At 45.0% G+C, this 27,513-nt stretch overlaps 1 protein-coding gene across 2 annotated transcripts in view; it reads left to right on the top strand.

Moving 5' to 3' along the window:
- The first annotated feature begins 4,982 nt into the window (after window positions 1-4,982).
- The window catches only part of SLC45A3 (solute carrier family 45 member 3), a 42,183-nt gene continuing 19,652 nt past the window's right edge, over window positions 4,983-27,513 (top strand). For both annotated transcript variants that reach the window (XM_030221224.1, XM_030221219.1), the window contains exon 1: window positions 4,983-5,052. The gene's annotated coding sequence lies outside the window, so the exon portion shown is untranslated. The remainder of the gene's footprint in view (window positions 5,053-27,513) is intronic.

Raw genomic sequence — 27,513 nt, 5'->3', positions numbered from 1 at the left:
GATGTGCTCTGGCTTGCGCAGCTCATAGTTACAAATGAGAAGCGCCTGTTCCCCCAACAGGGGAAGAGGAGAAACGTATATAGAATGGAGGAGGGCTGGGAGGTGCTGCAGCGCCTCTCCAATAGGCAGTCCAACTTAAAAATGGCTTAGAGCAAAACAACTTGATGCATATTTTCTTCCTGCCGTCTAAGCTGAGGCTGCTGGTCCTAATTCTACAACACTGTGACTTGGGTGAGGGTACCTATGGTAGCTAGAGTGACACCTATTGGTCACTCAATTATCTGCACTAAAAATAGCTGAGTTTCATCATAGAGAAAGACTAAAGAGGTTAGGACTCTTCAGCTTGGAAAAGAGATGGCTGGGGGGGGGGGGGGGGGGGGGATATGACTGAGGTCCATAAAATCCTGAGTGGTGTAGAATGGGCAAAAGTTAATCGCTTTTTCACTCTTTCAAAAAGTACAAAGACCAGGGGACACTCAATGAAATTACATGGAAACACTTTTAAAACAAATAGGAGGAAATATTTTTTCACTCAAATAGTTAAGCTCCGGAACTTGTTGCTGGAGGATGTGGTAACAGCAAATAGCTTATAAAGGTTTGGACAAGTTTCTGGAGGAAAAGTCAGTAGTTTGTTATTGAGATGGACACGGAGAAGCCACTGCTTACCCTGGGATTGGTAACATGGAATGTTGCTACTAATTGGGTTTCTGTGAGGTACTTGGAAGCAGGATACGAGGCTAGATGGACCATAGGTCTGACCCAGTATATTCTTATGATCTGTGTGGAAAAAACAAAATGAAAAGGGGAACAATCAAAGAAGTGCCAACTAAGAGATATTTATTTAAAATGTCACAAAAATCACCTAAAAAAACATACAGTGATCTATAAAAATGATATGAAGACTCAACGCAGTCATGTGTTTTGGGGCACACTGAGCCTGGGTCAGGAGTCTCAACTTCAGCCGGACTTGTAAATCTCTTGTACTGTTTAAAGACAGAGCTAAACACAACACCATCACCTGTTTGTTGTTCAGGTTAATCAGCTGATGATGTGTTTAGATCTGTCTTTAAACAGGACAAGAGATTTACAAGTCCAGCTGAAGTTGACACCTGAGGCAGGCTCACTGTGTGCCAAAATGCAGGACTATGTCGTCTTGATAATCATTTTTATAAATCCCTATAGACTGTATGTTTTTTTTGTCCTTTAGATTGTAAGCTCCTTCGAGCAGGGACTGTCCTTCTTTGTTAAACTGTACAGCGCTGCGTAACCCTAGTAGCGCTTTAGAAGTGTTAAGTACTAGTTAAAGTTGATCTTTGTGACATTTTTAATAAATATCACTTGGTTGGCATTTTTTTGCTCGTTCCCCGTTTTGTTTTGCCTCCTTTAGTTTTGCAAAGGAGTTACTGTGGCTTATTTTGTTGCTTATGATAATGTGTAACACAATCCCTCCCCTCCTCATCATATCTTGTACCCAGCACCAGCCTCCACTACAAAGGTCCCTCAGCCTTCTTTCTTGGCACCTCCTTCCAGAGAGAAACTAGAGGTCTGGCTTCCTCTGAGCCTCCTTTTTAGCAGATGAGGAAGAGTCATGTGGTTTCTGGTTTAGTGATTCCTGGTGACATGCTGATTCACCAACACCACTAGTTCTAAATTGCAACTTTAACCAATTCCTTCCTCATCACAGCAGTACAGAGCCTGGGATCCAGCAGATTATGTAGACAGCAGGGGCGTAGCCAGACAACAGAGTTTGGGTGGGCACCAATTGTTCTCCCCCTCCCCCAACCACAACCCCAAAAATATCTCAGCTGGTGGGAAAGCGCTTCTTTCCACCTTGGCACTCTGCAGCAGGCATGCGCTGAAAACCGAACATACGCAGGTGCCGGTATCATGGAGAGTAGCGTTTTCGTTACTATCAGGAGGAAGTCTTCAGCTGGCCAAGTTTGGGACCCCACCAGCTACCACTAAATGTGTGCTACTGTTGGGTGGGCCCCAGCCCACCCAGGCCCACCTGTGGCTACGCCACTGGTAGACAGGGAAATAAACAGGGAGAAAACCCAGCCATGTCAAAATGTGCTCCTTCCTATTGAGAGACAGATCGATTCCACAGTCTGCTCTGAGCAGGCTTGGCCTCCAGCACCTGTGGTTGCTCTTTCATTTTGTTCTGTTAGCTTTCTTGAAGACACTGAGGCCTTATGTCTCAGCAGTGGACATTTGGCCCAAGGAGATGCAGAGGAGGGGATGGGTAACATTTCAGCTGGAGCCTGCATGGCCCAGCCAGTGCTGTGTAGAAACTCACCTGCTACCAACTTTTCCAACTCTAGAACATAAGCGTTGCCATAGTGGGTCAGACTGAAGGTCCATCAAGCCCAGTATCCTGTTTCCAACAATGGTCAATCTAGGTCACAAGTACCTGGCAAGATCCTACAACAGTAAAACAGCTTTTATGCTGCTTATCCTAGAAGTAAGCAGTGGATTTTCCCCAAGTCCAACTTAATAATGGCTTAGAACAAAACAACTTGATGCATATTTTCTTCCTGCCGTCTAAGCTGAGGCTGCTGGTCCTAATTGTACAACACTGTGACTTGGGTGAGGGTACCTATGGTAGCTAGAGTGACACCTATTGGTCACTCAATTATCTGCACTAAAAATAGCTGAGTTTCATCATAGAGAAAGTTGGATTCTCTTTACATGGCTGTGCTCAAGAAGTGTGTATATCAACTAGTTACCACTCCCAGAGGGATTATGATTTGAGTCAGTGTTTTCCCACTTTTTCAAGCCTAAGGCATGCCTGCATTTTCAAAAATGGTGTGTAGCAGAGCAGCTGCTTCAGGACAGGCACTGAGGAGGCCCTACAGCTAAGGAAAAGCCCAGGGAATACTGAAAGCTTTGTTAGAGGCTAGAACAGGGGTGGATAATCTTAGACTTTGAGGACCACAACCCAGCTGGATTGTCAAGATTTCCACAATGAATATGCCTGAGATCTGTTTGCATCCACTGGAAGCAATACAAATGCTATAAATTAAAATAAATAAATGTATCCCACATTTTCCCACCAATTTGCAGGCTCAATGTGACTTACATTATGCCGTAATGGCGATTGCCGTTTCTGGTTAACAGAATTACAAATGGTATTGCATTAAGGTGCGTACGTACATGGTAAAGAAGGATACATTATGGTATTGCATATAGGTTCCTGAGTGTTAGAATGGATTGTAACAGGTCATCAATTATAGAAAGATCGTTTTCGACATATGGATAAATCCTTCTTATCTGTTCCCTTCTCCACTACTGCCAACTCCAGACTTCGCGCCTTCTGTCTCGCTGCACCCTACGCCTGGAATAAACTTCCTGAGCCCCTACGTCTTGCCCCATCCTTGGCCACCTTTAAATCTAGACTGAAAGCCCACCTCTTTAACATTGCTTTTGACTCGTAACCACTTGTAACCACTCGCCTCCACCTACCCTCCTCTCTTCCTTCCCGTACACATTAATTGATTTGATTTGCTTACTTTATTTATTTTTTGTCTATTAGATTGTAAGCTCTTTGAGCAGGGACTGTCTTTCTTCTGCAGCGCTGCGTACGCCTTTTAGTGCTATAGAAATGCTAAATAGTAGTAGTAGTAGTAGTAGGATCAAAGTGGTATTGCATAAGGTGCGTACATACATGGTAAAGTAAAATACGTTATGGTATTGCACAAAAGTTCCTGAGTAATAGATTGGATTGTAACATATGTTGAGTCATCAATTATAGAGAAAACATTTTAGACATTAGGATCAAAGTGGTAGTTGCTTGTTCATTAATAGCAGTGAGGTTAGTCAGTCAAGTGATAAGAGTTCTGTTCTTCCTGTAATGCATGTAAATCACATGAATATTCATTGTGGAAATGTTGAAAATTGAGCTGGGTTGTGGCCCTTGAGGACCATGGGTGGCCACCCCTGTGCTAGAAAGATTTTAAGTCTGAGCCTCAGGACTGGGAAGAGGAGGTGTGGGTGGGTGGTCAGTGTGCTGCCATTTCACTGCCACTGCTCACCTGAGAGAGGCAGGTGGGGCTTTACTTCTGCATGCTTCTGAGAGTGGGGTCAGTGGGCTGGTCTAGACTTAGGCTGCAGGCAGTGATCACTCTTTATTAAAAATATAATATACCTCCTGTCCTTATCAAATCAAGGTGGTATATATTAAAAACCCAACATTTTGTAGAAAGGAATTCCATTATTGTAAACAGGACAGATATATAATTACATTCTTCTCCTTTGTTAAAACACCTTTATCCGCCCCCCCCCCCCCAAAAAAAAAAAAGATGGATATCAAAAGCTATTGCGAAGGCTGAAGGTTTCCCACCCATGACCCGCTTGAGGTGACTTGTCTCCCAAGGTTACAAAGAGCATTACAGGAAGATTTAACCCAGGCTCCCCTGGTTTGCAGGAGGCACTTTAAGGAAATCTTTGTGGTACAGCTTCTCACTGGAGGTGGAGCTGAGGACGGTAGCAAAACTCAAGAAAGGCAGAGCCAGGTAAGGAGGCTGAAAGGGAGGCTAGAGTGGGCTGTGGGACGGAGCACTGGGAAAAGAACTGAAAGTCAGACGGAAAGGAATAAGAGAAGGGCCTAAAACTTAGACTTAAAAATGAGAGCATTACAAACTGTCAGCCACCACAAGAAATCTAGGGCTGCTATCTAATCGGGCAGCTCATCTGGGCTCGGGATTTCCGCCAGCAACGGCTTTTTAGTCAGCCCAGCGCGGTATTTTTAGTGCTCATCTGCGCGTTTTCCCAGCCTGCCGTCGTTTGAGCAACCCGCAGGGCTTTCCTGGTGCCATAAGGGAATCCGGACAGGTGGGGCAGCCCCGGTAACGCGCATTGCTCGTCCCCAGGTCCTTGCTGCTGGGTGTCGCCGGACCCCAGGCTCTGCCAGTGACAGGTCGAGCTGAGCGCACTGCGCATGCTCGCTGCAGCTTCGCTGGGAGATTTAAAAGGCTGCAGCAGCAGCAGCGCTGGAGAAAGAACAGCCGGCAGGTCCCTGCTCCGAGAGCTGCCTCCGCCCCCGTCACAGCCCTGGTAAGAGATCGCCCCCCCCCCCCCCCCCCCGGGCTCTAAGTTCATTCTCCTTTTCTCTAATTTAAAGGATTCTTTTGCATCCCCCCCAAGATCGTTTCCTTGTGGCTTAACTTTGGAGACGCTCTTTCAGGCTATTTCAAAATCTATTTTTCCGGAATATTTTTTCCTCTGTCCCGAATTTACCGGAAAGGGGGAGCAGTGACTCAGACTTTAATCATGGCTTAGCAGTGCTATTTATTTTGGTCGGCTTAAAGTAGTACTTTAAAAAGAAATCAGCTGGGCTGGGTTTTTTTTTTTTTTTTTTGTTTCCAGCAAAAAGCGGTAAGTCAGATCTGCGTCTTAAACCCAGGACTTTCTGGAGCAAAATCGGTTTCAAAGCACTTAGACTTCCAAAGTTCCACGGGTTACTATGAAACTTAACTTTGGAAGTCTAAGTGTTTTGAAAATTCGCCGCACAGACCTAAGCGGTGGCCTTTCCTTCAGGCGGGCCAGATCCAAGCGAGCTTCCACCCCAGAGGTGGCTGCACAGGGGCCATAAGTCAGTTGCGATCTACAGAGGAACCAGCACCTCCTGCCATGGGAATTTCAGTTCTCCTTCCACCATTGAAAATGCTAAGTAAGGCTATTTGTTTTGATGGATTAGAAGCAGAGCCAGGATAAGGGGACTGGACGCCCTAGACAAACCTTCAGCCTTGCCTGCCCCCCCCCCCCCCCCACCTGAGATTTTAATAATTAAACTCAACGATCGTGATCAGCCAAACACCAGCCCTCTGTAAAAATGCCTAATTGTACGTCATCCTGCGAAATTCTTTGCTTTGTGTGTGAGGTGAAGGGATGTGCTGGTGGGGCTCTTTGAACGTCTATCATGACCTGGGAGAGAGGAGACATGATAGAAACGTTGAAATATCTCAAGGGCATTTATGTACAGGAAGAGAGACTTTTCAAATGAAGGAGAGGTCTGGAATGAGGGGGCAAATGACAAAGATAAGAGGGAATATGTTTAGGAGTAACCTAAGGAAGTATTATTTCACAGAAAGGGTGGTGGAGGCGTGGAATGGTCTCCTGGTGGAGGTGGTGGAGTCGAGGACTGTGCCAGAGTTTAAAAAGGCATGGGATAAGCATGTGGGATCACTTAGGAAAAGTAAGAGTTAGGGGTTACAGAGGATGGGTCACTTGGCCTTTATCTGCCGTCATGTTTCTATGACCTTTTGTTTTCCTTTCCCACCCCTCAGAAGACACCTGGTCTTGCATAGGGTTGGGGTCGCCCCCCCCTTTAAATATACTTAAAGGGGGATTTTGTGCCGAAGGGGAAAATGCTACCTACTTTAGGGTGATTCAGTGTTTTCTTTTTCCATAGCATCTCATTTATCCCAGCATTCCTCTGCTTTTAAAGAATTAATTTTCCTGGTGGTTGTTCAGACTGTTCTCTCTCTTTTTTTTTTTTTTTTTTCTTCTTTTAATGTTGATACACCTCAATCCTTCCTGTCCTATATAAGGGATGACGATGGTAACCGAGTTCAGATCCTGTCAAGAAAAGAAGGTTGAGTTAGGAGGTGCCTCTTCGTCATCAATAATTGTTTGTTATCCGCCCACATATGTGGATGGTGCAGATTATAAAAAAAAAAAAAAAAAAAAAAAAAAAGTAATGGTGAGGGAGGAAGGAAGAAAGTCTTGTGCCTTGGATAGCCTTGATTAAGTAGCATATTTTGTCAATGCACTGTGTAATAAGGACATGAATGCTGAGACCAACGTGCTTTATGCAAACAAAAGACAAACTTTCTTATTATATTTTTATTTTATTTATTGCATTTTTATCCCACATTTTCCCACCTATTTGCGGGCTCAGTGTGGCTTACAGTACATTGTGAATGATGGAAATACAATTTGTTACAGTACGATTATGGGTTACATTGTGAGGAGTTATGGGAAGACAAAGTCAGAGTCAAATATCATTTGGGGAATAGAGCAATGGGATGTAACAATGGGGAAGTGATAAGACGATAGAACAATAGCAAGAGAACATTAGGGTATAACAATTTTATCTGTGGGTGGAGTTTTAAGTGCGGTGAGGATATGGGGGAAGAGAATTCAGAAGAAAGTGTATTGATGCGTTTCTATTAGTGTGTATGGACTTCATGTGTTTTGATCCTTGCAATAAATTTTCTCAAAGAGATGTCTGCCCTGTCTGTGTGAACCTCTGCAGATAGATTTGGTCGATTTTTTTGTAAACTGGGGGGGGGGGGGGGGGGGGGAGAGAATGAATGGGTGGGCTGCTGGGCTGGGGATGTGTCTCTTCTGCTAATGCAGCCCCTTTCTTACTGGGGTGGAAGGCTGCATTGGTTTGCCTAGGGGCGAGAGACTGTCAAAAATTCACCTGCTTAGCCGGAATGAACAGCAAAGCCTGAGAATTTAGTGGCCAGTGTTCAAGAGCTGGCAAGAATATACTGAAAATGAGCTGCAATGTGCCCAGAGCAGGGGCGTAGCCAGACCTCACAGTGGAAGGGGACCAGAGCCCGAGGTTGGGGACACATGTTGATTGCTGCCGCCCCACCCCCACTGCCTTGCCCCCTCACAAATACCTTTGCTGACGGGGGTCCCCAACCCCTGCCAGCTGAAGCCTTCTTCATTGCGGTGTCTGGCGCAGCCGCGTTCGCTGCCTGCCTCCTGCTCTTCTTTCTTCTTGCTCCTCCTGTGCACACTGACGCTCAGCATCGGCATGCACAGGAGGCGCAAGAAGAGCAGGGGGCAGGCAGCGAACGCGGCTGTGCCGGAGACCGTGCTGAAGAAGGCTTCGGCTGGCAGAGGTTAGGGACCCTCGTCAGCCAAACCAGGGGCCTGGATGACATTTATAGGGGCCCAGGCCCCCGTAGCTACACCCCTGGCCCAGAGCCTAGATATTCTAGACATAGCTAAAAATCAACCCCAGGGAAGTGAGGCCGTGAGAGGGTATAGGCAGAAGCAGAGCCAGGATGAGGCAGGTTTGCACAGGGGGAGCGAGAGCGGACTTGCGCCGGCAGACCTCCGTTTGGGGGAGCGGCTGCTCCCCTGCCCCCCCCCCCACCTAGCTATGCTACTGGGTACAGGATGCTTATTACAAAATGAAAAAGACATAAGAATTCATACACCTGTGGGCAGTGAAAGCAAGGAGACGCCAGAGAGGTGGCAGCTCAATATGATGCCTGCTACTCCTGGCACAGAAAAGCTGGTTTTTAAATTGTCTGGATTGTGACTGAAAGGTGGAAGCTGCGATTCCTGTTAATGATAGGTTATTATCTTTAAAACTAGAAGTAACACAAATTTCCCCCTCCTTTCTTTTCTGACAGCAAAGCTTTGTGCCAACCCTAATCCTGTTTTGGGATGAGGTGGACCAGATTCCTTAGGCTCACTGTTCTACTTTTAGCAGAACAATAATTGAGCCTTTACTGCCAGAGGCAGAGAAAAAGGAATGAGATTTTTTTTTCTTTTTAGAACGCCTCTTCAAAATATCTCCAGATGCGCAATTGATTTTGCGTGTGTGTGTGAAATTTGTCCGAAATGCACAAGATCCCAGCACCTGTTCAGTCTCCTTGTTCAGACTTGTGGGATGACCCTCTTATGCCATAAGTGGTATCTTGAAGCCGGGAACTTCCACTAGGAACCTGCTATTAGGAGAGAGACACTGAGTACTGTGCGGGCTTGATGTTCAAGCCTACGCTAGATAAACTATGCTTGTAGTTTTATTTTCTTATATATAGTGGTGGGTATTTTTCTGTCCCTGAGGAGCTCATAATTGGAGTTCACCAGGAACTGCAGTGACACTTGAACTGGGCCCTCCTGGCTGTCAGTTCACTGCTTTAGGCTATTCTTCCACTCTAACTCCAGGGGGCAGCCGAGAGCATGTTTAAAAGTAGACCTCTTGCTAGGTGTGTTCACTGCTGGGCTGGAGCTGCCTGTGTGTTTCCTGTACACATTTGCAGGTCCAGATCTACTCCCCACTTAACCACACCTAGCTATCAAAATATAGTCACACACATTGAATCACTCTTGCCTCAGTAGTGCATGATTATCCCTCAATGATTTCTCAGGGTAATCCACAAAGCACTAAAGTCTTCATCGGCTTTCCTATGGCAGATGAACTTTGATCCTGTGCGGGTATAGTGGAGATGATATGAGTCTGTGACTACATGAGGGAAACAGTGAGATATACTGAACAGTTTGAAGAATTAAATGCTTGCTAAGAGAGTGGGTTAGCTCAGAAGATGCATGGAAAATTAGAAATACAAATTTTTGGTTTTGTTGCATTACATGACTGCAGTCCTTTGATGTTGCCAACAAACTCTGTAATTCAGGACTGTCCTGATTTTTCTTTTGTGGCATCTCTAGACCGATTACCTTGTCAGAATGATCAGCTAGGCTGCTATAAATAGGCAAGAAAAAGTTCACCCACTATTCAAAAGCTCCATGAATTGGTGCAGTGCTGTGCTGATTTCCATAGGAGCCATGTACAGGTATCGCATGGATACAGCACAGACAGCTGAAGCGCAGGTCTCAATCGGTGCCCTGTGAAGGTATGGCACTGCTACACCTAAAGCATGAATCGGTGGCATATATTAGTGTGGGATTGGGAGGGAACCCTTGGGCATGAGTCTGGGTGGTTAGAGGGAGGCAGACTGGAGGAGAAGCTGGAAGGTCAAAAGCCAAAAAAGTGTGGAGCTTTTGTGATGTGGTATGGAAAAGTCCATAGAGCATTATTAAATGGGGAAAATCCACTATTTCTGGGATAAGCAGTATAAAATGTTTTGTACTTTTTTGGGATTTTGCCACGTATTTGTGACCTGGATTGGCCACTGTTGGAAACAGGATGTTGGGCTCGATGGACCTTTGGTCTTTCCCAGTGTGGCAATACTTATGTGTTGGTGGGTGCAAATATAAACATTGGCCCCCAGCACTGGAAACAACTGAAGAGCAAACTTTTCTCGGTGCCCCATGTATGGGTCATATTAAATTGGATTTGTTCACACCTTTTTCAGTAGTAGCTCAAGATGAGTTACATTTAGGTATTTCTCTGTCCCAGGAGGGCTCACAATCTAAGTTTGTACCTGAGGAAACGGAGGGATAAATGTCTTGCCCAACATCACAAGGAGCAGCAGCAGTGCGAGTTGAACCAAGCACTGCCCCACCCTGATGTGAAGCCCAGTGCTCTCACCACTAAGCCACTCCTCCACTGCTTCACACATCACAAAGGCTGCACAGGGTTACCGTGAGGTTCATGGCATCGGTGGACCCTACCCCTTAACCCAAGGAATTGGCTGTCAAGCTGATGGTACAGAAGAGGCGTAAGAGGAACATCTGAAGTGTCAAACCTTGAGAGCTTCTCTGGGCTTCCATTTTTGCAAACCAGTACACGTGTGGCTTTATATTCAAGCATTTCTTGACAAAGGTTACTTCAAAACTAACACGAAAGGACTTTATAAAGATCTGGGTGTCCCTGAAGTACCTTCCATACCTGAATGAACTACTACAGGAAAATGTGTGAGAGGAAAATGTAAAAAAAAAAAAAAAAGTTCTCTGTGACATAATAAACCATCAGTTTCTACAGCTGTCGCCCTCTGTTCTTCCTCCCACCCCTTGAAATTATCATTGGATTGCTTTTAATTTTTTTTTTTTAAATTGTCATCTCTTGCTGGTATTGTCTTGACCTGAGGAAGGAAGGTTTAACTTCTGCAAGAGAGTCAAAAATGTGTTTAGTCCAATATAAAGGTGTTGTCTTATTTGCCATGATCATCATCTTATTTACGAATTGAGAGAGACTTTTCTGAAGAGCTTTATTCCTCCTTTTTATTTTATATTTAGAATTGAAGAAAATGACTAAGTGCATAGGTCGGTGTCATTTAATTCTGCCACTTGCAGACACCTTTCCAAACCATACAATACAGGAGGAACATTTTCGGTGACTGGAGACGGCAGATCGAGTAACGGAATGTTACCTTCATCAATGGCAGGACACAACCATCTGCGTCCAATTCCTTCGGTAATCTACACAAGAAATGGAGATGGTTAAACCCCATCTGCGCTCAAAGTGAAACAGGACGTCGGCTTCTAAATTGTGGCCAGCTGCACATCCTGGTAGCGTCTCGTAGTTGGGGAATGGAAGCTTTGGGTTTTGTAAGGAACACTTTTCCCTTCTCTTATGGGCTTCCAGTTCAAGTGAAACCAGCCCCAGCCATGGTTGTGGCGTTCTTATCTCAGATTTCCCCCCCCCCCCTACTTTAAGCCTCTTCATGCCTTGCTCATTCATCACAGTGATAGTTCTCTCATCCCACCCACCCAATAAGCCTGCACCCTGCATCTGACCACTAGTTCTTGTGATAGAATGACTGTGGGGACCCTAAGATGCCGCTCTGTGGGTGCTGAGCACCCCCCCTACTACTACTACTATTTAGCATTTCTATAGCGCTACAAGGCATACGCAGCGCTGTACAAACATAGAAGAAAGACAGTCCCTGCTCAAAGAGCTTACAATCTAATAGACAAAAAATAAATAAAGTAAGCAAATCAAATCAATTAATGTGAACGGGAAGGAAGAGAGGAGGGTAGGTGGAGGCGAGTGGTTACAAGTGGTTACGAGTCAAAAGCAATGTTAAAGAGGTGGGTTTTCAGTCTAGATTTAAAGGTGGCCAAGGATGGGGCAAGACGTAGGGGCTCAGGAAGTTTATTCCAGGTGTAGGGTGCAGCGAGACAGAAGGCGCGAAGTCTGGAGTTGGCAGTAGTGGAGAAGGGAACAGATAAGAAGGATTTATCCATGGAGCGGAGTGCACGGGAAGGGGTGTAGGGAAGGACGAGTGTGGAGAGATACTGGGGAGCAGCAGAGTGAGTACATTTATAGGTTAGTAGAAGAAGTTTGAACAGGATGCGAAAACGGATAGGGAGCCAGTGAAGGGTCTTGAGGAGAGGGGTAGTATGAGTAAAGCGACCTTGGCGGAAGATGAGACGGGCAGCAGAGTTTTGAACTGACTGGAGAGGGGAGAGGTGACTTAGTGGGAGGCCAGCAAGAAGCAGATTGCAGTAGTCTAAACGAGAGGTGACAAGGGTGTGGATGAGGGTTTTGGTAGAGTGCTCGGAAAGAAAGGGGCGGATTTTACGGATGTTGTAAAGAAAGAAACGACAGGTCTTGGCGGTCTGCTGGATATGAGCAGAGAAGGAGAGAGAAGAGTCAAAGATGACCCCAAGGTTTCGAGCTGAGGAGACAGGGAGAATGAGAGAGCCATCAACAGAAATAGAAAACGGGGGGAGCGGGGAGGTGGGTTTGGGGGGGAAAATGAGAAGCTCGGTTTTGGTCATATTTAATTTCAGGTGGCGTTGAGACATCCAGGCAGCAATGTCAGACAAGCACGCTGAAACTTTGGTTTGGATGCAAGGTGAGATATCAGGGGTAGAAAGGTAGATTTGGGAGTCATCAGCATAGAGGTGGTAGGAAAAGCCATGGGATGAGATTAATGAACCAAGGGAAGAAGTGTAGATAGAAAAGAGGAGGGGACCAAGAACAGAACCCTGAGGTACGCCGACAGGCAGAGGGATAGAAGTAGAAGAGGATCCACCAGAGTGAACACTAAAGGTGCGGAGGGAGAGGTAGGAAGAGAACCAGGAAAGGACAGAGCCCTGGAATCCAAGTGAGGACAGGGTATTGAGAAGTATGCTGTGATCGACAGTGTCAAAAGCAGCGGAAAGATCAAGAAGAATGAGGATGGAATATTGACCTCTGGATTTAGCCAGTAATAGGTTATTGGAGACTTTAGTAAGCGCAGTTTCGGTTGAGTGGAGAGGGCGAAAACCAGATTGTAATGGGTCAAGAATAGCATGTGAGGAGAGAAAATCAAGGCAGCGGCGGTGAACAGCACGCTCAAGTAATTTGGAGAGAAAAGGAAGGAGGGAGATGGGTCGGTAATTAAACAATATTAAACAAGCTCCATTGTATCCAAGGACAGAGAATTTTACACTGAGCTAGACATCGAGCCTAAGGCAAGACAACACCAAAATACTCCATGCCAGGTGTAAGCTTGGCACCCGAAGTTACCAGACCGGTGCCCAGATAACCTGGATAAGGTTTTAGGAGAGTTCTCTGCCATTCTAGCTCTGTCTAGCGACTTAGTCAGTAGACTGAAATTGCTCCTAACTGGGTAAATCCCAGCTCTGCCCCAATAGTATCTAGATGGCCCATTATTTTATTTATTTATTTGTTGCATTTGTATCCCACATTTTCCCACCTCTTTGCAGGCTCAACGTGGTTTACATAAAGCCGTAATGGCAATCGCCATTTACGGAATGAGAAATACAAGGTATTATAAAGTTTAGGGTACAAACAGTATTAAGATAGAGTTAAGTGTATAAACGGTTCATAACGGGTGTAAGAAAGATCATTTAGTGACAAAATATTTGACGTAAACAGTATGAACAGTTCGATATTATCTTGTTCTGGTAGAGTTTAAGTCAGGTCATTTACGAAGGATCATTATGATGTCTTTTTGAACAGGTTGGTCTTTAGTAATTTCCGGAAGGCTATCAAGTTGTGCATTGTTTTCATGGCATTTGGAAGTGCATTCCATAGTTGCGTGCTGATGTAGGCGAAGCTAGATGCATCTTTTGATTTATATTTAAGTCCTTTGCAACTGGGGTAATGGAGGTTCAAGAATGTATGTGATGATCTTTTTATATTCCTGGTTGGTAAGTCTATTAGGTCTGACATATATAGTGGGGCTTTGCCATGAATAATTTTATGAACCAGGGTACAGACTTTGAACATAATTCGTTCTTTTAGTGGAAGCCAGTGGAGTTTTTCTCTAAGGGGTTTGGCGCTTTCATATTTCGTTTTTCCAAATATGAGTCTGGCTGCAGTGTTTTGGGCAGTTTGAAGTTTCTTAATGACTTGTACTTTACACCCAGCGTAGATGGAATTGCAATAATCCAAGAGGCTTAACACCAGTGATTGCACCAGTCTGCGGAATATTTCCCTAGGGAAGAAAGGTTTTGCTCGTCTGAGTTTCCACATTGCATGGAACATTTTCTTTGATACATTTTTCACGTGATTTTCTAGCGTAAGATTTCGATCAATTGTAACTCCCAAAAGTTTCAGGGTGTCAGAGACCGGGAGGGTGTGGTCTGGGGTATTTATAGTGGTGTATTTGAGCTTGTTATATTGCGATGAAAGTATAAGACATTGTGTTTTTTTCTGCGTAGAGTTTTAATTGAAATGCGTCCACCCAAGAATTCATTATTTGGAAGCTGTTATTGATTTCATTTGTGATTTCTGCTAGATCTTGTTTAAACGGGATGTAAATCATGACATCATCAGCATAGATGTATGGATTGAGGCCTATTTGTTTGTGCCACTCGATCCGCCCTCTATCAGTCTCCTTGTGTCTGGCACCTCTGATCACTTTGACATGTTGGCAGCTCTGGTGCTTCTTTTCTGGGAGCTGTGAACACCTCCGTACTAGTATTCCTAGTTTCTTTGCACTGACAAGCAGAAACTGGGCTGCTGCATGGCATTAGGCCAACACTACCAATGAGCCATTGTGTCCTATATCCTATATATTTGAATAAATCTTTTGTAATTTTCTTGGATGCTTATTACACACCATTTGTCGGCTAAAGAGAAGGAAGGATCACAGGGTCAATGGTCCCCAGAGCACCCCGGGCGTTTGATGCAATTCTTGCTCTGGGTACAGTATTAGGATAAAGGAGTCCTTAGAACTTCAAGCTGACAAGACTGAAGGACAGTGTTCATATTTCTGAAAAGAAGCCGAGCTTCTGAATCTCCTTGAAGTCAGCCAGTGCCCCCAGGGCTGAGGCGATAACCAGGAACCCCTCCCCATCTGAGGAAAATATGCTTTTGAGAAATGTGGCCCCCTCCCCCCTCGTGACAAATATTCTGGTGGTCTTGCTGCAAACCAGGCTCCAGTGCCTGAGCTGCCTATGTCTGTGTTGTTCACCCAGAGCCACCCACCCCTCACCCCCAACTCTTTGACTTCCTCCCTGCTCGCTAAATTTCAGTTGTTCATTCTTGGAGTTCCAGTTCTACCATGTGAGCTCTGCATTGTGTTCTCTTGCTCATTTATACTCTACTTCCTTCATGTCAGAAATAAGTCCTGCTCCCCCCCCCCCCCTCAAATCCACATTTGCTGTTGATAAACTTTCCTAGTCCTTCCCATTCAAAGCCAGCCCAAGGGTATCAGATGCCTAGATGAACCTTCTACCTTGTGCCCCCTTCCCCCCCAGGTTGCCAGCATCTTCCCTTTTCCCTATAAACCCCACCCCCTAATTGGCCAACATCTCATTTCCAGGCTGCTGCTACCCCATAACCCCCTTCCATGCTGGCCCCAAGTTTAATTAATTTATTTGCTACATTTGTATCCCACATTTTCCCACCTCAATGTGGCTTACATAGTACCGTAAAGGCGATCGCCAATTCCGGTATGAACAAATACATTAATGTTTTGGTAGCATAAGATTCAAGTGTAACAGACATATAGGGGATCGTAGAGAGGGATAGTTCATATGTGTCCATACGAGCTTTGGTTTTGTTGTGTTGCAAGGTGTTGGCATTTAAGTTGGGTCGGTGTGATATGCTTTTTTGAACAGGCTGGTTTTTAGTGATTTCCAGAAGTTTAGGTGATCATAAGTTGTTTTCACGGCTTTGGGTAGTGCGTTCCATAGTTGTGTGCTTATGTAGGAAAAGCTGGATGCATAAGTTGATTTGTATTTGAGTCCTTTGCAGCTTGGGTAGTGGAGATTTAGGTAAGTTCGTGTTGATCCTGTTGTGTTTCTGGTTGGTAGGTCTATGATGAGGTCTGTCATGTATCCCGGGGTTTCGCCATAGATGATTTTATGGACCAGGGTGCAGATTTTGAAAGTGATACGTTCTTTGATTGGAAGCCAGTGCAGTTCTTCTCGGAGGGGTTTGGCGCTTTCGAATCGCATTTTTCCAAATATAAGCCTGGCTGCCTTGTTTTGAGCAGTCTGGAGTTTCTTTAAGATTTGTTCTTTGCATCCTGCACAGATTCGTTGCAGTAGTCTACACGGCTTAGTGTCATTGATTGTATCAAGTTGCGAAATGTTTCCCTTGGGAAGAATGGTTTCAGGCGTTTGAGTTTCCACATTGAGTGGAACATTTTCTTTGTAGTAGATTTCACTTGGTTCTCTAGTGTCTGGTTACGGTCGATTTATGACGCCAAGAATTTTCAGGCTGTCTGAGATCGGGAGGGTATGGTCTGGGGTGATTATTTTTGTGGGTTTGTACGTGTTGTAATGAAGAGTGAACACTATGAAGTGCTGCCATGTCCTCCCCCCTTTGACAGGAAGTCTGCTTTGGTTGGGGGGGGGGGGGTGGAGGGCACAAGGCAGACTTGAGCATGGACCTGTACTTTCAGGGCCATTGCAATGCTCACTTTGTTTGGGCCAGCGCAGGAGGAGGTAGGGGGTGGCAGTGGCAGGCTGGGCAGGTGGAAGGCTCGTACATAAGTATTGCCACACTGGGACAGACCAAAGGTCCATCAAGCCCAGCATCCTGTTTCCAACAGTGGCCAATTCAGGTCACAAATACCTGGCAAGATCCCTAAAAAGTACAAAACATTTTATACTTCTTATCCCAGAAATAGTGGATTTTCATCAAGTCCATTTAATAATGGTCTATGGACTTTTTCTATAGAAAGCCATCCAAACCTTTTTAAAACTCCGCTAAGCTAACCACCTTTACCACATTCTCTGTGTATGATGGAGTCGTGCCACGACTGACCCACCTAGAGGCAGGAGAGTCCCTGTAGCCATGTTCTGCTCTGTTTGAAACTTCAGATCAGAATTTTATCATCACTTTTTGCTTTTTATTTGTCTGCTTATATACACACAACATGCAAAACAGTCAGCCAGGCAGGTTTCAGAGGGTAAGCTCTTTAGGGCAGGATCCTATAACCAGCGGTCTCTTCTAGATATACGAATTGTACATCTTCACTGCTTGAACTGCAGCATGGTTTTCACTTCTCTTTTGCTACTTTATCAATCATTCCAGTTCCACTGTTTGATGTTAAACCTGAGGCACAGGAAAAGGAAAGAACTTGCCTGTAATCCTACACAGAGAGTTGCTGACAGAGCCGGGATTAGAGCTGCCATGCTGGCCCATGTGAGTCACGTTGAGTCTGCTGCTTGTGATCCCAGGGACAGCTTTCCAGTTCTTCTTCTGGTTACCCACAGTTTACATTTTTATTTTCCTATGGCATCCTTTGACGTTCAAAATCCTCCACTGTGTAAGACATGCAAGGGGAGAGGTGCCAGCTTGTTGACGTGACCGTGAGAGCTCAGTGTGGCTGGGTTACTTTACCCCGGTTAAGCTGGGCTTCCCCCCCCCCCCTTGTTCTATGAACCCTCCCACATCTGCCCCCCCCACCCCGCTGTATCCTAACAAAATGGGAGAATTCCCCTGGCTGAAGAAACTTGTGGCCTGTTGCATTCATGTCACAAAAACATTAGCATTTTATTCCTTCCTCCCCTGAAAAGTCAGTTCTAGGTGGCAGGAGCCAGGCGACCAGTTAATCCAACCTATTCTTCTTCACCATTCCTAAGGTCCGGAGACGTGCGTCACGTGAAGTTACCCTAGAGCTAATCCAGAGTTTTGAGGGGTTAAATGGCATTTCTGCTATTTTCTCTCATTATAATCAGTCCTTGACGTCCCCGAGTTCTCCTCTGGGTGATGATGCAGGAGGATGTCTCTTAAATTAGAGGCAATGTGGACTGGGGGGGGGGGGCAAGAGTCCTCCACAGGATATGACTACCTAGTTGGGAGGTGGTAGAGATAAAAACGGTAACTGAATTCAAACATGCGTGGGATAAACATAAAGGAATCCTGTTCAGAAGGAATGGATCCTCAGGATCCAATCTCTTAGCAGAGATTGGGTGACAGAGCCGGTGGTTGGGAGGCGGGCTAGTGCTGGGCAGACTTTTACGGTCTGTGCTGGGGCTGGTGGTTGGGAGGCGGGACTAGTGCTGGGCAGACTTGTACGGTCTGTGCCAGAGCCGGTGGTGGGAGGCGGGGCTGGTGGTTGGGGGGTGGGGATAGTGCTGGGCAGACCTTTACGGTCTGTGCCCTGAAACAGACAGGTACAAATCAAGGTAGGGTATACACAAAAAGTGGCACATATGAGTTTATCTTGTTGGGCAGACTGGATGGACTATGCAGGTCTTTTTCTGCCATCATCTACTATGTTACATTTGTATTCCATGAATGTCCTGGGTAAAGAATCTTGGAGTGGGGGTTTTAACTGGTCTTTGCATCACTAAGTCTCTCTTGTGAATCGGTTGTGTTTTGTACAACTTTGCCATCTTCTGTGTCTTTTTTCCCGTTTGGTGACTGTGGGCTATTGCAACTCTGCTAATGAGAAGACTGCACAAAGATCTCACAGCTCTACAGAATATTTGTTTTATATTTAATCATTGACTTGATATATTGCTCTGCAGAACCTAATCAAAGCAGTTTACAATATTAAAAACGATTTAACTGAAAGCAAAGGAACACCATCGAATAACAGAAAAGGTTTCCACACACACCCTAAAGGAGGGGAAAATTTAGGCAAATCAGTGCAGGTTAGAGGTACAAAAATACAATAAAATCATAATTAAAACATGCGTTTTAAGGTAGGACTTAAATTTTAGAAAAGAAAAGTTCATCTCTGATATATTTTGGCAGATCATTCCACCATTTAGGTGCTACAAATAGAAAAGCTGAAGATCCTAAGGACAAGACAAATGTTCATCTATTGAGCGAAGTGATTGAGATGAAGTAAAAGGAGGAATCATGTTGAGAGAGGAGGGAATTCAAATATGATGGGCCTTAAAAGCTAAACACAATATTATTGAACACTGAATTTGCTAGGCAGTCAATGCAACGAACGAAGTAATGGAGTAACACGGTGATAGCATTTCGCACGATACAAAAGCTGGACATCTGTATGTTGCAAGGTCTGGAGGCAACGTAACTGATGGCTAGTAATCCCTGCATACACCGAATTACAGTAATCTAAATGTGATATTATAAATGCCTGGATAAGAGTGTACATGGCGGAAAAGCCTGAAGAGCAGGAAGACGACGTAGTGTCGGAAAACCCAACTGTAACACATGAGAAACTTGTGACTCAAAAATAAGGAATGAATCAAATATGACCCCTAAATATCTAAAAGATTGGGCAGGTTTTATATCCATGCCAAACAAGCGAGGAACCAAAGCTGGAAGAGAAAGATAACCTGGGAATCAACAAGTAGTGTTGTGTTGTGTTGTGTTTAGTTTTTCCTGGATTAAGTACTAACTTATGGGCCTGCAGCCACGGAGCTAATGCTGATAAGCAGTTCCGCAAGGGTGTAATATCCAACGTAAGAGGCGAAACTAGATAAAGAAGGAGAATGTTATCTGCTAATAAAAAGCCTTGATATTATGGTCTTGAAGTGGACTAATAAAACTGTTGAAGAGTAAAGGCAGTAACCACGAATCTTGTGGAACATCACACGTGGAGTGGAGGAGTGGCCTAGTGTAAGCACTGGGCTTGACATCCAGAGGTGGCTGGTTCTAATCCCACTGCTGCTCCTTGTGATCTTGGGCAAGTCACTTAACCCTCCATTGCCTCAACTTAGACTGTGAGCCCTCCAGGGACAGGGAAATACCCAATGTAGCTGAATGTAACTCGCCTTGACCTACTACTGAAAAGGTGTGAGCAAAATCCAAATAAATGAGTTGAAAAATGGAGTGTGTAGAAATAAGAACTGAAAAAGAACAATTGGTCAGATAAGATGCAAACCAATATTGTGCCCCCTTACCCCAATATCCAAGAGTCTATAGATCCACAAGATCAGAAGCTGCTGATAGGTCTAGTGATACCACCACCGATTCCCTAATGTGGTTGTGCCACATGAACTTGATCTTACCACAACATCACCCTGGATTTGTTCACACCGGAGCCTGCAAAGGCCTCTCCGGTACTATGTAAGCCGCATTGAGCCTACAAATAGGTGGGAAAATGTGGGATACAAATGTAACTAACAAATGAACAGAATGAATTTCACAAAGGAATGCAGGAATGACAGTCTGTACCCCAAGTAGACCAAAAGTATCTTCAACATGTGAAAGTAATTGATTTAAAAACTGCTTTCTCTAACCAGATGATAGCAGCAATCAAGGGATCCCATGAACTGTTCTTTAGTATTGGATGAATTACTGCCCTTTTCCCATGAGGAAGGAACATAACCAGCAGTAACTCCATGCTTAAAACTTGTTCAACCATGTAGGTAGAATAGCATCCGAGGAGTGGGTCTCATTGAAACAAGGATGGTAGAAAACTCCTGCAAGGACAGAAGGCAGTTAAAGAAGTTGAAAACAGGAGGAGAATCCCACTGGTAAAATCAGCAGAAGTCACAGATTGAGGGGTAACCTGAGATGATGGGAATGGAATCTGTTTGTGGTTAGGGTTATTGGAGGCTTTCATCTTCCTGACCATGTCTCTCCCTCCTCTTGTTAGCAATTAACACTGGTTTTGCCTATTGATTTTCACAGTCTTATTTTTAAAATATATGGCGTTAGCCTCAGCTTATTTGGGTTATAAAGTTGAAAAGTATGTGCCCAGATCACCTGGCAGAGATTTATTGGTGATCCTACTACTACTACTTAGCATTTCTATAGCGCTGCCAGGGTTACGCAGCGCTGTACAAGTTTAAACATGGGGAAGGACAGTCCCTGCTCAAGAGAGCTTACAATCTAAAGGTTACAAACTATGTAGTCAGTGTAGGTATCATGAATGGGGAAGGTGGTTAGGCGCCAAAAGCAAGGGAGAAGAGATGGGCTTTGAGTAAGGACTTGAAGATGGGCAGGGAGGGCGCATGGCGTATGGGCTCGGGAAGTCTGTTCCAGGCATAAGGTGATGCGAGGCAGAAGGGGCGGAGTCTGGAGTTAGCGGTGGTGGAGAAGGGTACAGATAGGAGTGATTTGTTCTGGGAGCGGAGGTTACGGGTGGGAAACATACGGGGAGAGGAGGGTAGAGAGGTAATGGGGGGGCTGCAGATTGAGTGCACTTGAAGGTCAACAGGAGAAGCTTGAACTGTATACGGTAGCGGATCGGGAGCCAGTGAAGCGACTTGAGGAGAGGGGTGGTCCCAGGTATGGCAGAGGGTTGACAGGACAAGCTTTTTCAGCCCCCCCCCCCCCCCCCCCGAGGATATTAGTCTCTCGTTCTATCTACAGTTGTGAAGCCTTGGTTGTTTAGGCAAGCGTTGACACTGAGTGGGGTCCGTGGCAGGACTGTTGTATATTAGGTGAAGAGAGGGAGTGTGTGCTGATGGGTTGAAATAGGTATGCCCTCCCGCGGGAGGTGGTGGAGATGAAAACGGTAACGGAGTTCAAACATGCGTGGGATATGCATAGAGGAATCCTGTGCAGAAGAAATGGATCCTCAGAAGCTTAGCTGAAATTGGGTGGCGGAGCAGGTGGGGGGAAGAGGGGTTGGTGGTTGGGAGGCGAGGATAGGGGAGGGCAGACTTATACGGTCTGTACCAGAGCCGATGATGGGAGGTGGGACTGGTGGTTGGGAGGCGGGAAATACTGCTGGGCAGACTTATATGGTCTGTGCCCTGAAAAGGACAGGTACAAATTCAAGGTAAGGTATACACATATGAGTTTGTCTTGGGCAGACTGGATGGACCATGCAGGTCTTTTTCTGCCGTCATCTACTATGTTATTATGAGTGAGTAGATGAAATGCTAGAATGAGCCTCTCGTGATTTTTTTTTGTAATGGGTTGAGTGGAAGGGGTGGTGAGTGTTTTGTACTGTAAATTGCTTAGGGATGTGATAAAAAAAAAACTTCAAGAGCCCTGTCCAGATGTGATTTTATATCTGGAGTGTTGGTTTTGATGTATTTAATGCCTTCTGTAATTTCAGCAACTTTCCATTTGCATAAAAAGACCCAATCTTTAAGACCAGCCTCATGGAATGAATCAGCCATTTAGAGGAATACAGATCATCTTTTTTTTTTTTTTTTGCATCAGTGGGCCCAGCTTATGGAATAGTTTGCTTCTGCCTTTGAGGTCAATTACAAAAGTTGGATCAATTTTAAAAAAGGCTTTAAAAACTTACTTGCAATAATGTGCGTTCCAACTAGGTTAATGGAAAGGCCTATGATATAAAGGAATTGAAGTGCAGCTAATATATTTCATTTGAGGATGATGTGTGTTATTGTTTAGTCATTTGTATATGATTTTATATGTATAATTGTAAACTGCTTAGAATTGTAGATTATGCGGTCTACACATTTTAGTAAAGGAAGAAAGGAAAGTGACTTCATGGTAAGAATCTTAAAAGGGAACTTTAAAACAGGAACGTAAGACCTTTGAAGTCAGAATGATTGATTAAATTTTTTGACACCCACCAGACAGGACGTAACCAAGATCTGGGTTTTCTAGCCCATTATAAACCATAAAATTGTACTGCTTTGTCTCCCTCCTGTCTCCATGCATATCTCCCTGTCACTCTTCCTGCCTCTCACCTATCCACTCCCCCATCCTGTTAGACTATCATTGAAATGCGTTGATGTTTCGTTCATACATACTGTCATCTACCAACATTTGCTTATTTCCGATCTGAGGAAGAAGGGCAACCTTCGAAAGCTAATCAAGAAATGTATTAAGTTATGTCCAATAAAAAAGGGATCATCTTATTTTCTTTTCCATGTTTTATTTTGTTTGATTTCTATAGATTCTACATGGAATGTTGCTATTCCACTAGCAACATTCCATGTAGAAGTCGGCCCTTGCAGATCACCAATGTGGCCGCGCAGGCTTCTGCTTCTGTGAGTCTGACGTCCTGCACGTACGTGCAGGACGTCAGACTCACAGAAACAGAAGCCTGCGCAGCCTTCTACATGGAATGTTGCTAGTGGAATAGCAACATTCCATGTAGAATCTCCAATAGTAGCAACATTCCATGTAGAATCTCCAATGGTATCTATTTTACTGTCATAGTAATGCTTGAATGTTTTCACTTATATACACTGTCATCTACCAACATTTGCTTATTTCCGATCTGAGGAAGAAGGGCAACCTTCGAAAGCTAATCAAGAAATGTATTAAGTTATGTCCAATAAAAAAGGGATCATCTTATTTTCTTTTCCATGTTTTATTTTGTTTCATTTCTATTGATTTTACATTTTCCTAGGAATACCATTTTTGCTTTTTTTTAGTTTTTAATGCACCTGATGATGTGGGTCAGTTTCAAAGCTGCCCAACCTGTTTTTTTTCTCTGCACTGAGGCTTGAGCTGGTGTTATGCCTGGCATTATGGCGTGTTCTCTGCAGAGCTGCAAGCCAGTGTGTGGACATAACTTAATACATTTCTTGATTAGCTTTCGAAGGTTGCCCTTCTTCGTCAGATCGGAAATTAATAGTGGACTAACACGGCTACCACACCTCTCTATGCTTTGAAAGAAAGGCGAGAGAGGGGCGATATGATTAGAGATATTTAAATACCTATGTGGCATAAATGCACAGGAGGGGAGTCTCTTTCAATTGAAAGGAAGCTCTGGAATGAAGGGGAAAGAAGAAAGACTTGGAAGTAACCTGAGGCAATACTTCTTCATGGAAAGGGTGGTGAATTCATGGAACAGCCTCCTGGTGGAAGTGATGGAGATGAAAACAGTATCTGAATTCAAGGGAGCTTGGGACAAGTTCATAGGATCTCTAAGGGAGTGATGCGGAGAGTAGATGGCATGGACGGGCAGACTGGATAGGTCAGGCATATTTTCAAAGCACTTAGCCTTCCAAAGTTCCGTAGAAACCTATGGAACTTTGGAAGCCTAAGTGCTTTGAAAATGAGCCCCACAGTGTGTCTCTATCTGCCTATATTTTTCTCTTTTTTTTTTTTCTGTTTGGTTGATTAAATTTGGTCCAGGTTGGTGCTTTGGAGTAAACACTGACCCTTGTTTGTTGCTGATAGTCCTGCCCCTTGCATTTGACATTGTCTACAATCTCTAGGAAGGCAGCATTTCAGTATTACATCAGCCCTTACGGCAAGCTAATTAGAATTAGAATTATAATTTTATCCAAGGTGGGAGTACGAAAAAAACATAATAAAATACAGACAAATAAATAAGGACATGAAACAGAGAAAGCTCTGCAGCAAAGTAAACATATAAATTGAAAACAAGTCACCAGATTCTAGTTGGTAATAATTAAACAAGCACCTGTTGAGAAAAAGAGAATAAATCGCTACGCAGAAAACTTCATACTCCCTCACTTTGGTCACTATGAAAAAATATAGACTGGGAGGTGGTGGAAACGAAAACAGCAACGGAATTCAAACATGCGTGGGATAAACATAAAGGAATCCTATTCAGAAGGAATGGATCCTAAGGAGCTTAGCCGAGATTGGGTGGCAGAGCCGGTGGTGGGAGGCAGACTTATACGGTCTGTGCCAGAGCCAGTGGTGGGAGGCGGGGCTGGTGGCAGGAGGCGGGGATAGTGCTGGGCAGACTTATACGGTCTGTGCCAGAACCGGTGGTGGGAGGTGGGACTGGTGGTTGGAAGGTGGGGATAGTGCTGGGCAGACTTATACGGTCTGTGCCAGAGCCGGTGGTGGGAGGCGGGACTGGTGGTTTGGAGGCGGGGATAGTGCTGGGCAGACTTATATGGTCTGTGCCAGAACCGGTGGTGGGAAGCGGGACTGGTGGTTGGGAGGCGGGGATAGTGCTGGGCAGACTTATACGGTCTGTGCCAGAGCCGGTGGTGGGAGGCGGGACTGGTGGTTTGGAGGCGGGGATAGTGCTGGGCAGACTTATACGGTCTGTGCCAGAACCGGTGGTGGGAGGCGGGGCTGGTGGTTTTGGAGGCGGGGATAGTGCTAGGCAGACTTATACAGTCTGTGCCAGAACCGGTGGTGGGAGGCGGGGCTGGTGGTTTTGGAGGCGGGGATAGTGCTGGGCAGACTTATACGGTCTGTGCCAGAGCCGGTGGTGGGAGGAGGGGCTGGTGGTTGGGAGGCGGGGATAGTGCTGGGCAGACTTATATGGTCTGTGCCCTGAAAAGGACAGGTACAAATCAAGGTAAGGTATACACAAAAAGTAGCACATGTGAGTTTTATCTTGTTGGGCAGACTGGATGGACCGTGCAGGTCTTTTTCTGCTATCGTCTACTATGTTACTATGAGCCTTCCCAAATACAGACTAAATAGCCACATATTAGAACCAGAAATGTGCAACTAAAACCTGAACTGGAAACCCCAAGAAGTTGGACTCTGCCTGCAGTACAACAGTGGAGAAAGAAGTTCATCCCATCCTGGACTGTGCACAATACAAATAATCTCGGAGATGCTCTGGATAGCTTGGCCTCTGTAGCCCACACCTGCACATTTTGATGTGCCACCGTTCGCTTTTTTTGACTATTTTTGTTCCTGCAGTCGTTGCAAGTGTGTATCCATTTGTTTTTAGCATTACGCGTCTAGGGAGGTGAAAGCTTTACATACCAGTAGCACTGTAGCTCCGCTTTATCATATGGAGTATTTTATTTGACCCCTGATGTAGGCGCTTGTATGCATCAAAACACGGCCCGTGTCAGGTCCGTTTTTACTTATACTAATAAAGACAGTTGGATTCAAGTCTCCAGTGGTGAATCGTCTTTGGTCACTCTCTACTTTTGCCTACTGTGTTCGCCTCTACATTCACCCGTTGGCTGGTAAGGATTGGCTGAAGGCATTGGGCATGAGCCTGGGCTCTTTCATTAATACTTGGGAATCATGGGCCAATTTTAGCAGACAATAGAAAAGGTGGCAGTACTTGATACCATCGAGTATCCCTGAAAAAAAAGAGTCCCTTAGACAAATCAACTGCAGGAGTAAACTCATTGGTGTAAAAACCTGAGACATCCGTATGCTCCCCCCCCCCCCCCTCCCTCAATACCCTTAATATTCATATGATACCAATCTGGCAATACAAAGTCACACAGCTTTATTGGATGTACAGACACCAGTAACCTGTCCTGAGCCAGGATCAGCTGCTGTCAAGTCACAAAAAAGATATAGTGGAATTTAGAAAAGGTGCAGAGAAGGGCGACGAAAATGATAAAGGGGATGGGACGACTTCCCTATGAGGAAAGGCTGAAGCGACTAGGGCTCTTCAGCTTGGAGAAAAGGCGGCTGAGGGGAGATATGATAGAGGTCTATAAAATAATGAGTGGCGTTGAATGGGTAGATGTGAAGCGTCTGTTCACACTTTCCAAAAATACGAGTAATTGGGCTCTGGAATTCGTTGCCAGAGAATGTGGTAGGGGTGGTTAGCTTAGCGGAGTTTAAAAAAAAGTTTTGGACAGCTTCCTAAAGGAAAAGTCCGTAGACCATTATTAAATGGACTTGGGGAAAATCCACTATTTCTGGGATAAGCAGTATATAATGTTTTGTACTTTTTGGGGATCTTGCCAGGTACTTGTGACCTGGATTGGCCACTGTTGGAAACAGGATGCTGGGCTTGATGGACCTTTGGTCTGTCCTAGTATGGCAACACTTATGTACATTCAAGTGCCTGAGCCCGCCATCCAGCTGCTGGCCTGGCTGATAACATGATTGGTGCAGCTGTCTGCACTAGCTCCTGTCTTTGTTCCACCCATACAGAAAGGATGGATAAATCTTAAGGCAGTACTGGTGCAACAAGCGATCATCTCTTTGGACTAGACCTCCCTGTCTGTCCACTCTCCGCCAAAAGATTACCCCTCTGGGCAACCACATTTGGGCTCTGAACAGGCTCTTTCCTGTCCCCTGCTTTACCCCTGGAGCAACTCCTCCACTTCACCTTGGCAGTTGGCACCCAAGGAAAAGATCTAGGTGTCGCTGTAGATAATAGGCTGAAATCTTCTGCCATGTGCAGCAGCTGCCAAAAAAGCAAACAGGATGAAAGGGTTAATAAGACCAAGAATACTATAATGTCTCTGTATCACTCCATGGTGCGTCTGTACCTTGATTATTGCATTCAATTCTGAAGGAGTGGCCTAGTGGTTAGGGTGGTGGACTTTGGTCCTGGGGAACTGAGGAACTGAGTTCAATTCCCACTTCAGGCACAGGCAGCTCCTTGTGACTCTGGGCAAGTCACTTAACCTTCCATTGCCCCATGTAAGCCGCATTGAGCCTGCCATGAGTGGGAAAGCGCAGGGTACAAATGGAACAAAAATAAAATAGATACTATTGGAGATTCTACATAGAATGTTGCTACTATTGGAGATTCTACATGGAATGTTGCTACTATTGAGATTCTGTTGCTACTGTTGGAGATTCTACATGGAATGTTGCTATTCCACTAGCAACATTCCATGTAGAAGGCTGCGCAGGCTTCTGTTTCTGTGACAGACTCACAGAAGCAGAAGCCTGCATGGCCACATTGGGGATCTGCAAGGGCTGACTTCTACATGGAATGTTGCTAGTGG

Source organism: Microcaecilia unicolor, chromosome 12 (assembly GCF_901765095.1).
Source record: "Microcaecilia unicolor chromosome 12, aMicUni1.1, whole genome shotgun sequence".
In the NCBI taxonomy this organism is placed as follows: domain Eukaryota; kingdom Metazoa; phylum Chordata; class Amphibia; order Gymnophiona; family Siphonopidae; genus Microcaecilia; species Microcaecilia unicolor.
Note: the sequence above shows the minus strand (reverse complement) of the source record. Positions and strands in the feature narration are given on the sequence as shown.